Source organism: Chrysochloris asiatica, unplaced genomic scaffold, assembly GCF_000296735.1.
Source record: "Chrysochloris asiatica unplaced genomic scaffold, ChrAsi1.0 scaffold00010, whole genome shotgun sequence".
Taxonomy (NCBI): Eukaryota; Metazoa; Chordata; class Mammalia; order Afrosoricida; family Chrysochloridae; genus Chrysochloris; species Chrysochloris asiatica.
In genome coordinates this window covers 24178272-24190867 of record NW_006408528.1, presented here as the reverse complement: position 1 = coordinate 24190867, position 12596 = coordinate 24178272, and the positions used below count along the sequence as shown (strand labels likewise).

The 12596-nt window shown below is 37.4% G+C and overlaps 1 pseudogene; it reads right to left on the bottom strand.

The window, feature by feature from the left end:
* Positions 1-9822: 9822 nt before the first annotated feature.
* Positions 9823-10121, bottom strand: LOC102840643 (annotated as a pseudogene).
* Between the last annotated feature and the right edge of the window lie 2475 nt (positions 10122-12596).

Below are 12596 nucleotides of genomic sequence, written 5' to 3'. Positions count from 1 at the left end.
ATGGAACCCATAAAGATCTACATCCTAGGCATTAGTGAGCTGAAATGGAATGGTATTGGCCATTTTTAATTTGACAGTCATATTGTTTACTATGCTCGGAATGACAAATTGAAGAGGACTGGCATCACATTTATCATCAAAAAGAGCATTTCAAGATCTTGAGGTATAATACTGTCTGTGATAGGATAATATCCATACATGTATAAGGAAGACCAGTTAATACCACTATTATTCAAACTTAAAACACACCAAATATTAAAGTCAATGATGATGAATTGAAGAATTCTATCAATTTCTTCAGCCTGAAACTAATCAAACATGAGATAAAGATGTATTGATAATGATTAGTGATTGTAATATAATGGTTGGGTACGAAGAGAAAGCATCAGTAGTTGGAAAATATGGCCTTGGTTATATAAATGTTGCTGGAGATAACATGATTGAATTTTGAAAAACCATGACATTAATTAAAAATACCTTTTTTAAATATCAAAACAGATAACTAAACACATGGAGCCCACCAAATGGAATAAATAGAAATCAAACTAGTTACATCTGTGGGAGGAGACGGTGGAAAAACTCCTTATTAAGAGCAAAACAAGACTGTTCATAAGTAAGTTCAGGCTAAAGATGAAGAAAATTAAAACAAGTCCATGAGAGCCAATATATTACCCTGAACAAAGAGATCATCTCAAAAACAGATTTGATTCATTAAACACTTATGATCAAAGACCAGAAGAGTTGTGGGATGACATCAAGAACATCATACACTCAGAAAGCAAAAGGAAATTAAGGAGACAAGAAGGAAGGAAAAGACCAAAATGGATGTCAGAGGAGACTTAGAAACCTCTCTTCAGTGTAGAGATGCTAAAACAAACAGAAGATATGATGATATAAAAGAGCTGAATAGAAAATTTCAAAGGGCAGCTCAAGAAGACAAAGTCAAATATTATAATGAAATGTGCAAAGACCTGGAGTTAGAATACCAAAAGTGAAGGACACGCTCAGCATTTCTCAAGTTGAAAGAACTGAAGAAGAATTCAAGACTCAACCTGAAATGCTGAAGGACTCCACAGGCAAAATATTGAATGATGTAGAATGTTATCAAAATAAGATGGAAAGAATATACCAGACATAAAGAAATTATCAATGTTCAACCATTTGAAGAGGTAGCATATGCTCAAGAGGTGCTGGTACTGAAGGAAAAGTCCAAGGTACACTAAAGGCATTGGCAAAGAACAAGACAGCAGAAATTGATGGAATATAAATTAAAATCTTTCAACAAACTGATGCAGCACTGAAGGCACTCACTAATTCATGCCAAGAAATTTGGAAAACAGCTACCTGGCTCACTCGTTGGAAGAGATCCGTATTTGTGCCCATTCCAAAGAGAGAAGACCCAATGAAAAGCAGAAACCTTCGGCCAATATCATTAATATCACATGCAAACAAAGTCTTTTTAAAGATAATTCAAAAACAGATGTAACAGCACATTCATAAAGAACTACCAGAAGTTCAATCCAGAATCAGAAGAGGATTTGGAGCGAGGGATATCTTTGCTGATGTCAGATGGATCTTGGCTGAAAGGAAAGAATACCAGAAAAATGTTTATCTGTGCTTTTTGGACTATACAAAGGCTTTCTACTGTTTGGATGATGACAAGCTATGGACAACATTTCAGAGAATGAGTACTCTGGAACACTTAATTGAGGTCATGAGCAACCTCTACATAGACCAAGATGCTGTCATTTGAAATAAACAAGGGGACACTGAATGGTTTAAAATCAGGAAAGGTGTTCTCCAGGGTTGTATTATTTCACCATACTTATTTAAGCTGTTTGATGAGAAAATACCCTGAGAAAATGGATTATATAAAGAATAACATAGCATCAGGATTGCAGGAAGATTCATTAACAACCTATGATATGCAGATAATACATTTTGCTTTCTGAAATTAAAGAGAACTTAAAATACTTAGTGATGAAAGTCAAAGGCCATAGCCTTTGCTTTGGGTTGCACCTCAAGGTAAAAAAATAAAATAAAATCCTCACCACTGGACTGTACACAACATTATGATAAATGGAGAAAAGATTGAAGTCGTCAAAGACTTCATTTTGCTTGGTTCCACTACCAACACTCATGGAAGCCATCAGTCAGGAAATCAAACAATGCATTGTATTAGGTATATCTGCTGCACAAGACTTCTTTAACGTGTTCAAGAGCAAAGAAGTCAACTTGAGGACTAATGTGCACTGGCCCAAACTATGGTATTTTCAGTAGCCTCATATGCATGTGAAAGTTGGAATATGTATAATGAAAACTGTAGAAGAATTGGTGCATTTAAATCATGGTGTTGCAGAAGAATATTAAAAAGACTATGGACTACCAGAAGAACATACAAATCTTTGTTGGAAGAAGTACAATACGAATGTTCCTTAGAAGTCAAGGTGACCAGATTTATTCTCTCATACTTTTGACTTATTATCAGGAGGGACAAGTCCTTAGAGAAGGACATCATGACAAGTGGAAAGTCAGAGAAAAATAAGGAGATCCCTAACGAGATGGAATGGCACCGTAGCAGCAGCAATGGGCACAAGAGTAACTGCAATTGTGAGGTTGGTGCAGGACTGGGCAGTATTTCCTTCTGCAGTACATAAGGTCGCTATGAGTTGAACCAACTAGACTGCACCTGATAACAACTACAACACTAGAGCTAGTTTCAGAATCATTTTGACATCCATTTTGATCTTTTCTGTCTTTCCTGGCTGTTTAATGACTTTTTGCTTTTTCCATGAGTGATGTTTTTGATGTCATTTCAACACTCCTCTGTTCTTTAGTCATTAGTGTCAAATTGCTCCACATGCATGTAAAAGCTGGACAATTTTTTTTGCTTTTAATATTATTGTTTTTAAAATATATACCATAATAAAAATCAAACCCACTTCCATTGAACCAATTCTCACAGCAATCTTTAGCATCTACATTATTAGCATGTTCTGTAGATTTAATCATATTGTAGCATATATCAGAACGTCACTTCTTCTTATGGATGCATAATATTCCATTGATTGTATGTATTACATATTGTTTATGCATACATATATCGATGGACACTTGAGTTGTTCCCACTTTTGAGCTACTGTTAATGAATACTGTTGTGAATATTGGTGTACAAATATCTGAGTCTGCTTTCACTTATTTTGGGTATATAACAAAGAATCAAACTGCTGGGTCATATGGTAATTGCATGATTAACACATTTGAAGAAATACCAAATAGTTCCACAGTGGCTAAAGTATTTTGTATTCACACCAGTAAATTGTGAGGATTCCAGTTTCTTCACATTGTTGCTGAGGTTTGTTATTTTCTCCTTTGTTTCTATAATAGCCCTTCTAAATCACACTGTTTCTGCTTACTTGTTTTGCTTTGGTTTAACTTTGAGTTTGGCAGGATTTCATGGAATCTGGGTAGTGCTGACTCTGTGGTAGAATTCTCACTGTCTATAGTGGGATATTACAAAAATGGCATAGAAGTGGTGTCTGTTCTCCTCCAGCTTCACAAGGGGGAAGGAGGAGAATTACCAACCAAAGGCCAGTTCCTTTGAGGCAGAAGTCAGACAGACATGCCTCGACCCACCAGCCTTATTTACCCTATTCTAATAACCATTCCTTTCATGACACTCTATTTCTATGCTGGGTTAGATAAATCATTGCAATGGCTGCACAGAACTCACAGACAATATTCACGATTATGGGAAATTTAACATCTCAAAATCAGAAGCAAATCAGGACACAGCAGTTATCTGGTTATTAGGACTTCTTCACAGCCATACTACTGGCACACTTCTCTCTTATCCTTGGCAAGTGTTACAAAGCTCCTTTGGTGCTCCAGATAAATACCCAGGGCACCCCCATTCTGCAAGCAAGCCTCCTGCCTGAAGGCACACAACTAATCTCCTTTGTTTTGCAAAAATCTACCATGTGATTTCTAGCATCATCTATCACCAAGGCCATAATTTCTAACAGCATCTAACAACTACAACACACCATTGTTGTTGTTAAGTGCCGTGGAGTCAGTTCTGACTCATAGCGACCCTGCACAGGGTTTCCGAGGCTGTAAATCTTTACGGGAGCAGAAATACTCATCTTTCTCCCGCGGAACCGCTGGTAGCTTCGAACTGCTGACCTTGCGGTTCACAGCCCGATTCATAACCACTACGCTACCAGAGATCCCATTACGTAGGCTTATATTTATAACCTATCTATAAACTTTCTTTAATCCGAACCCAAGGTTTCAGATTTCAATATTTTAAGAAACTCCTAATACGTGATCCAATAAAAATAGAAAACTTTGAATAAATTATATTTTCATACAATTCTTGTCTTATTTTCTATTGGTTTCATTTTGAATTTTTCCTTTCATCCCTGAACTATGAGATACAGGATACTACTCTGTACCTATTGTGCTGTGTGCCATCAAGTGAATTCTGACTCATTATGACCCTATTGGACAGAGTAAAACTACCCCCATAGAGTTTCCCAGGCTATCATATTTATAGGAGAAGATCACCAGGCCTTTTCTTTCATGGACCCCTGGTAGGTTCAAATGACAATGTCTCAGTCATCACCTCAGTGCTCAACTGTTGCATCACCATGTTTGTTGACAATTTGTTTAACATGTGTACATATAATCTCATTTGAACTTCACCTTTAGAATTAGGTATAATTAACCAGCTGCTTAATAAATGTTGTTGTTGGTGTTAAGTGCTATCAAGTAAGTTCTGACTCTTAGTGACCCTGTATAGCATTTCTAAGGAGTGGCTGGCAAGTTTGAACCACCAACTTTGCAGTTCGAGCTGGCCGTGCAGTTCAGTGTTTATCCCCCAGCATCATACCAGGACTCTGCTTTATGAATTGCAAAACTAAAATCAGAGGATATACTGAAAAGACAAAATCAAGAACATAAGGAAGAAGAACCATCAACAACAAACGCTTACAACTTCTGATGGGAAATTCAAAGGTATTTCCCTTGCATGGTATTCTAATGTGATTTATGCATTCAATCACAGCTCCAATTAACACTTAGAATTCAGGAAGCAGTGCTTATTATGCAAACCTATATTCTTATCATGCAGTTCTTGGAAATCATAGAATCACAATTACTACAAAAGAATAATAAAAGAATGAAGTACTAGATCAGGGTAACAAAAAAAAAAAAAAAAAAAAGAGAGAGAGAGACAAAGAACTAACAAAATGTAGTCCTCAAGTTTCCAGAATGTATAACAAATATGACATATTAAAGTTGATTAAAACCCAACGGGAGTCTTGGTAGTGCTGTGGGGTAGGCATTGGGCTGCTAGCCTAAAGGTTGGCACAATAGAAAGATGAAGCTATCTTATTCCATAAAGATTTACAGTTTCAGAAACCCTATATAGGGTCACTATAAATTGAACTCACAGTAAGTTACTGCTACAATTAAAAAAAATAAAAAAATAAAAAAAAAAGACCAGAGCATCCAGACAGATTTAAGTATTAATAAGAAGAGGATGCTTTGAAGGTGAACTGAGGTGGAGCAGCAAGTAAGAGGGGAAAACAACCGGGGTGGAGTAGAAGGGTGAGGCAGAAACCTGTGGAAGAAGACTAGAGCAGGAGTGGGAGCCACTGTCAAGCTTCCAGGGAACTGAGAAAATAAGCACAAAAAGAAACTTGGCAACTTCTTCCCAAATGCACCAAGGAACAATCCGCAGAGCCGAAGGTTACAGTAGCACAGAGGAAATACACTTAGCAGAGGCAAACATCATCTTGGAACAGACTGTAAGGAAAGTAACATTTAAAATGTTCAGACTCCTTGGAAGACAGAAGTAAAGGAACTGCATCTGCCTCTGCATGTCATAGGGCAGAGGTTTAGAGGCCAAGAACATCCAAGAAATGAGCTAATGCCACAGAAGGACAGAGATGTATTATGTAGGTCAAGGAAAAGGAGAGGGAAAAACCTCTAAAAGATATATTCAGGAATGTAAAACACAGAAAAGAAAGAAAAGAAAATTTAAAAAACAAAGTAACCTTTGAAACTGGCTCTCCAAGAGTGTGAGCTAACATTTCTGTAACAGTTGAGAGCCTAACCTCTAGAATCAAACTGTGTACAGGCCTGTGTCCCATCTTTACCATTTAATAAAGGAATGGGCAATTCCTTTAATCTCTTTGTAACTCAGTTTCCTCAACTGTGAAAAGCAGAAATGTTACTCACTACCCAACATAATTTTGAAAATTCAATAGAAAAACTATTGTAAAGCACACAGCACAAGGCTTTTCATGGACTGCAAAATAAAATGTAAGCTACATTTTCAAAAAGTCATGAGGGCAATTATAAAATTTGAAAAATCATAAAAAGAGCCTAGGGAGGTAACTGGGTGGGGGAGGCTATAAAACCAGTAAGTAATAACAGGAAAATAATTAAGAAAAGAAAGACTCTTGTGTCTACCAGCAAGGATATAAAAAGGCTGAAACAAGGATTATTAAAGCTGCATTTAAAGTAAGTATTAAAAAAGATGAGAGACATTACTTAATATTTATCAGATCCAAGGCAATCTACTATGAAAAACTTAAATTCATGGAAAATGGGCAAAGAAGTCTCTTATTTGTGAAAGACTGGATTCAGAAATCCAGCTTCCCTTCATTGAGAGAGAAGCCCTTCTTCTCATTCCCAGAATACCCTCAACCAGGCAAGTGTTTCAATCCCAACTCAAATAAATTACCAAGCATTCCATGTCTGAATGCCTTTTCAAAAGCAGTGGAAAAAAAAAATATCTGCCAATCTTCCAAACATAAATCAAATCTAGTAACAATAACAGAAATCCCAATAAAACAAGACATGCTTAATCTTTCACTATACTTTTAAATATTTATTTTGTAATTGTATCAATTAATAGTAATAGCTGACATTTTCTGAGCACTTACTATGTGCTTATTATACATTTTATTCAGTTTCCTGAGGGTAGATACTATTTTGAATCCTAATTAGCATATGATGCTCAAAGAAGTCAAGCTAGTGCTTCAAGTCATGCTTTAATCAGAAGCAGAGCATGGATTTTAATGGAAATCTATGAAAACATATAGCTAGAATGTTCTGTAGAAGTGACATGGCAAGGTTTTGTCTAACATACTTTGGTCATGCTATCCAAAGAAGGAAAAGTCCCTGGAGAAGGATAGCATACTTGGTAAAGAAGAGGTTCAGGAAAAAAAAAAGTAAGATTTTTGTGATAGACAGTTTAGGGTTTGTGTCAACTTGGCTTGGCCAGGATTCTCTGTGGTTTAGCAGTTAAGATGTAGTTGTCACCTCCATGATGAGATTGAATATGATGCAATCAACCTAATGATGTGATCTAATATGATCAGCTTTTTAATTATCTAATTTAATTATCCTATATGTTGTAAATTCACACTTGAATGATGATAATGAAGCCAGATGCAAGCTACGGGATTAAACTGTATCTTGAGTCAATCTATTTTAAAATATAAATGAGTAGATCTCAGAAGAGACAGGAGTGGACTGTATCGTTTGGACCTAGGGTACCTGAACTTTGAAGCAATTTGATCCAGGGGACGATTGATGTCAATATGTATGGAAATTTCCAAGGAATATTGGGCATACAGATGCTGAAAGGAGACAAGGACCTTTCCCCAGAGCTGACATTGAGAATGCCTTACCTTAGAGCCAGCACTCTGAATGTGGACTGCTAACCTCTAAAAGTATGAAAGAATAAATTTCTGACTGCTAAAGCCATCCATTTTTGGTATTTCTGTTATACAGCATTAGATAACTAAACATCCCTCAGTGAGATGAAATGACCAGTGGGTGCAACAGTGGGCGGAGGCATAGCAACGAATATGAGGGCAGGGTATGACCAGGCAGTGTTTCATTCTGTTGAACATAAAGGGTCAGAACAAGTTCAATGGAACCAAATCTAAGTGAACTGCGCAAACTCCATCCACTCTGTTAACCAGGCTGCTATATCAAAGCTTCTACTTGAATTGCGCTATGATATCATTGTTTTTAAGTGCTGTCCAGTGGGTATGGTTACCTGAATTTAAACTAGTAGTTTAAAACATTATATTTTGTATCCAAAGCTCTGGTAACATAGTGGTTATGAATCGGACTGTAACCTCAAGATTGGTAGTTCAGAACCGTGGGAGAAAGTTGAGGTATTCTGGTCCCGTCAAGATTTACAGCCTCGGAAACTCTGTGCAAGGTCACTATGATTCGGAACTGACTCCACCTCCACGGTACTTAACAACAACAACAACTGTGGTACAGTACATTAGTGGATATGGCTCTTATAGCTATAGTCTTTGTGTTGTTAAGTGCTGTCTTGTTGATTCCAACTCATAGTAACCCTGTATAGGATTTCCTAGGAGCAGGTGGTGAGTTTGAACCACCGACCTTGCAATTCAAACTGACCTTGCAACCCAGCGCATTATCCTGCTACTCCACACGAGGACTCTATAGTCTTTGTGTTGTTGTTAAGTGCCATAGAGTCGGTTCTGACCCATTGTTGTTATTGTTAGGTGCCATCGAGTCGGTACTGACTCATAGCGACCTTATGTACAGCAGAACAAAACACTGCCCGATCCTGGGCCAACCTCACTATTGTTGCCACACTTGAGTCCATCGACGCTGACACTTGGCCAATCCATCTTGCTGGGGGTCTTCCTCTTTTCCTCTAACCCTCATAGCCACACTGTATAGGGTTTCCAAGGAGTGGCTGGTGTTTTTGAAGTGCTCACCTTGAGGTCAGCAGTCCAGTGCTTATCTTATAGTGTCACACCAAGACTCCAAATGACTGAGTAGAGTGATACATATGTGAGGTGCCTGGGGCCAACTAAGGAAAATGGATAGCTGTCTAATAATATAATTACAGTAACTACAGCACAAGTCACCTTTGTGGGGGTAAGTTATCCTGATCCAAGAACTATATCATGAGAGTTCTTGAAACTGAACTGTAATTAGTTATTTCCCTACCAAAACCCTTAACTGTTGAGTATGGTCTGCAAGTTCTATGTGACCATTCCAACAAATTATCAAACCTAGCAGAGAAGTAGAGAGTGTCACATCACGGGAGGAAGGGCTGACCTCTGCCGTATAGGAGTCAGCCTGGGGCAAGTGATGCTGATCTTAAATCTCCCATCCACTTGTGAAATTAGAGATTTATGCCACTTATTCACCTACTAACATCCCTTTCCCTGGCTTTCTGTCTTTTTAGGTTTCTCTTATTTTCTTTCTATGTTTCTCTGACTCTCTCTACCCTCTGTCTCTGTCTCTCTCTCTCTCATATATATATTGCTGTTGTTAAGTGCCATCAAGTCAGTTGTGACTCTGTACAGGGTTTCCAAGGAACAGTTGATGGGTTTGAACAGCCAACCTTGTGGTTTACAGTCCAGTGCTCACCCTACAGCACCACCAGGAGTCTACACACACACACACACATACACACACACATACATATGAAGGTGCACTCTTATTGTAGAGTTTATGTTAACCAACTTTTTTTTTTTCGCTTTAACTATTTATTTCGAAGGTCATTTTAAAAACAAAAGTTAAAGACAGTCTGAGGAAAAATTGCACAGAATACACTCATTAAATAAGTATAGTGATTAAATCAAAACAAGGGAACTCTGTTCTCTTCGGCAACTCTGGAATTTAAGTTGTGTGGTCCTGAAGGTTCTTAGATTTCCAAAAGAGAGGGGAGAAATCATGGCAATTAAAACTGCCTCTTAATCATGTAAATCTATAGTAACAAACAATTTTTCTGTTCTTCCCAATGAGTCAGTTTCGAACTTTAAACTGTGCCTTGTTTTTTAAAAGATATGAAGCTAGAAATTCAATGGAGTTTGGTGGTCTCTCCTTTGCAAGCACAGCAAGTTTCTGTAATAAGATAGGCACAACTATCTGATCCAGGTAGGCACGAGTTGGCAAAGAGTGGAGGTCCGCCTTCTCATGCCTTTTGTGCATGAGAAATGTCTTCTCGTTTTCTGTTTTTCTCTCGACATTGTCTGTAAGACCATACTCAGAATGGAATTTTATGCAATGTGCGTCTGTCCTTGTAGCATCTACTCTGGCTCCATGGCGGACCCTGTAAGCCACAGTCCCAGGAAACCAGTCCGCGCCCTAGCCGTTCCTTCCTAGGAGCTAATGTAATTAACTTTTAGAAAAGACAAATAGATCATTTTCCAACATAAACTCCTTGCTTTTCAATACACTTGGTCCATCTGTCAACAAGCTTTATTATTCCCTCATTAACACATGCTTTAGGTTGAACTGTGAGCCACAAATGCACCCTGTCTTCACTTTTTCATCAGAAGTGAATCTTCGTCCTCAAGGGGTTGCTTTCAGAGGACCAAACAAAAGAAAACTCCGATGAAGCAAGATCAGCGCTACATTAAGGAGTCTTTAACACCTCAAAACAAAGTTTTGGCAGAGTATCAACAGTGTATGGGGACGTGCATTGTCATACAAGATCACAGTGTCCTTGGATAGCTGCCCTTTGCATTTAATCTGGTTTTGCTTTAGCTCTTCAGTGAGCATCTCACTCTAAACTTTAATTAGCACTGTTGATTATTGAGCCTTTTTCTTAATAATGTTCCAATGCTAGCCCTTGTGAATCCCCCAAAACTGCAAGCATCAATGTATTGAGCAAATCTGCCGCAAAAAGACTTCTTTGAAGTTTTCAATAGCAAAGGTGTCACCTTGAGAACTAACATGTACCTGACCCAAGCCAAGGTATTTTCAGTTGTCTCATATGCATGTGCAAGCTGGCCAATGAATAAAGAAGATTGAAGATGAAGAGATGTATTTGAATTATGGTGCTGGCAAAAAACACTGAATCTACCATCAATTACCAGAAGAACAAACAAATCTGTCCTGAAAGAAGTAAAGCCAATATGCTCCTAAGAGGCAAGGATGGTGAGACTTCATCTCATGAACTTTGGATATGGTATCAGGAGGGACCAGTCCCTGGAGAAGGACATCATACTTAGTAAAGAATGGCATCAAAGACGGGGAAGACCCTCAGTTAAACAGACTGACACTCTGGCTACAACAGTGGGCTTAATATAATAATGATTGTGAAGATAACACAGAATCAGACAATATTTAGTGCTCTTGTACAGAAGGTCTCTATAAGTTGGAACCAACTTGACAGCAACTAAGAATAACAACAAGATATGTGCATATATGTTGAATATTTGTGATCTGTAGAAAGTACATTTTATACAGACAAAGTACACAAGGCTTTAGATGACAAATATTTTTAAAAATATGAACATACCACCAAGCTGTATTTGATTTTCATGCTTCAAGATGCATGGATCTTTTTCATATAGTACAGGCTTTAAATACAAGCTAACAACTTCATCGTTTCTCAAGTGATGAGATAGTGACTTGACACATGCAGAAGGAAGAACTTTCAACATTGAACTTCATTGAAAGCCTAAATGTCAGTCCCTCAGGTTTATAAATGCTATAAAGTACCTGAACATCTTGTCGTCATAACAGTGAAAGCAATTTTAGTTTTAAAACCTAACATCTTTATAAATTCCAACTCCACTGTATTTTGCCTATGTTTTCTTGTTAAAGTGCCCTCGAGTTGTTTCCAACTCTGAGTGGCCTTATATAGAATTTCCAAGGAGTAACTGGTGGTTTTGAACTGCCAACCTTGTGGTTAGTAGCCCAATGTTTATCTTACAGAGTCATACCAGGACTCCATTTTGTCTACAGAAAGTAAATAAAATAATAGGGCTTTACTAAAATAGGCAATCTCTGTAGAGAAATACAACATGGATACAAAGAGCTATAATTCAAGCAAAATATAGATTCTGTAAGAGTTACAAAATATAAATGAAATAGTTAAAGCACATTACTTTTTTTGTTGGGAGGAAAGTGGAGTCAAATCAAAGAAAATTTCATAGTAGGGATGAATTATTAAACTGGAGTTTGAAAGTGGGTATTGTTTAAAAGCTATATTAGGAATGGAATGAGAAAGAAACTGATGTATATAGTTTAATGTGGCCTAGACAGGCATGGTCTAAGCTGTAAAGTTAAGAGTTCAGCCCAATTATGTCAAGCTAAGGAGTTTAGACTGGTTTCTGCCATGACTTCAGGAATGGGTAACAGAAGCACTGGAGCAGGGCAGTTAGTTAGTACCTTTGTCAGGAAAATCACGCTGCAGCCATAATGATTTGGCACCCGTGGTTTTATTAGTAACTTGCCATATATCTGCATCAATTTATTTTAAATCCATGACATTTCTTTATGTTCATTTTATATCATTTATTTTAAACAAAAGAATTTCTTTAAATTATTCTTAATCCATGCATATAAAATAGGAGGACTTTACTCTTGGACTCTCAATTTTGGGAGACAAAATGAGATGAAAAATATCTTTAATACCCAGATTACTTTCTACAGAGGACATCTTCATAGAGAAACATCTTCTAAAGATGAAGAAAGAAAGGAAAGAGGGAGGGAAGGAAGGAAGAAAAAAAAGAAAAGAATCAAGGGAAAACTGCAAAAATTTATATTAAATGCTATATATATATATA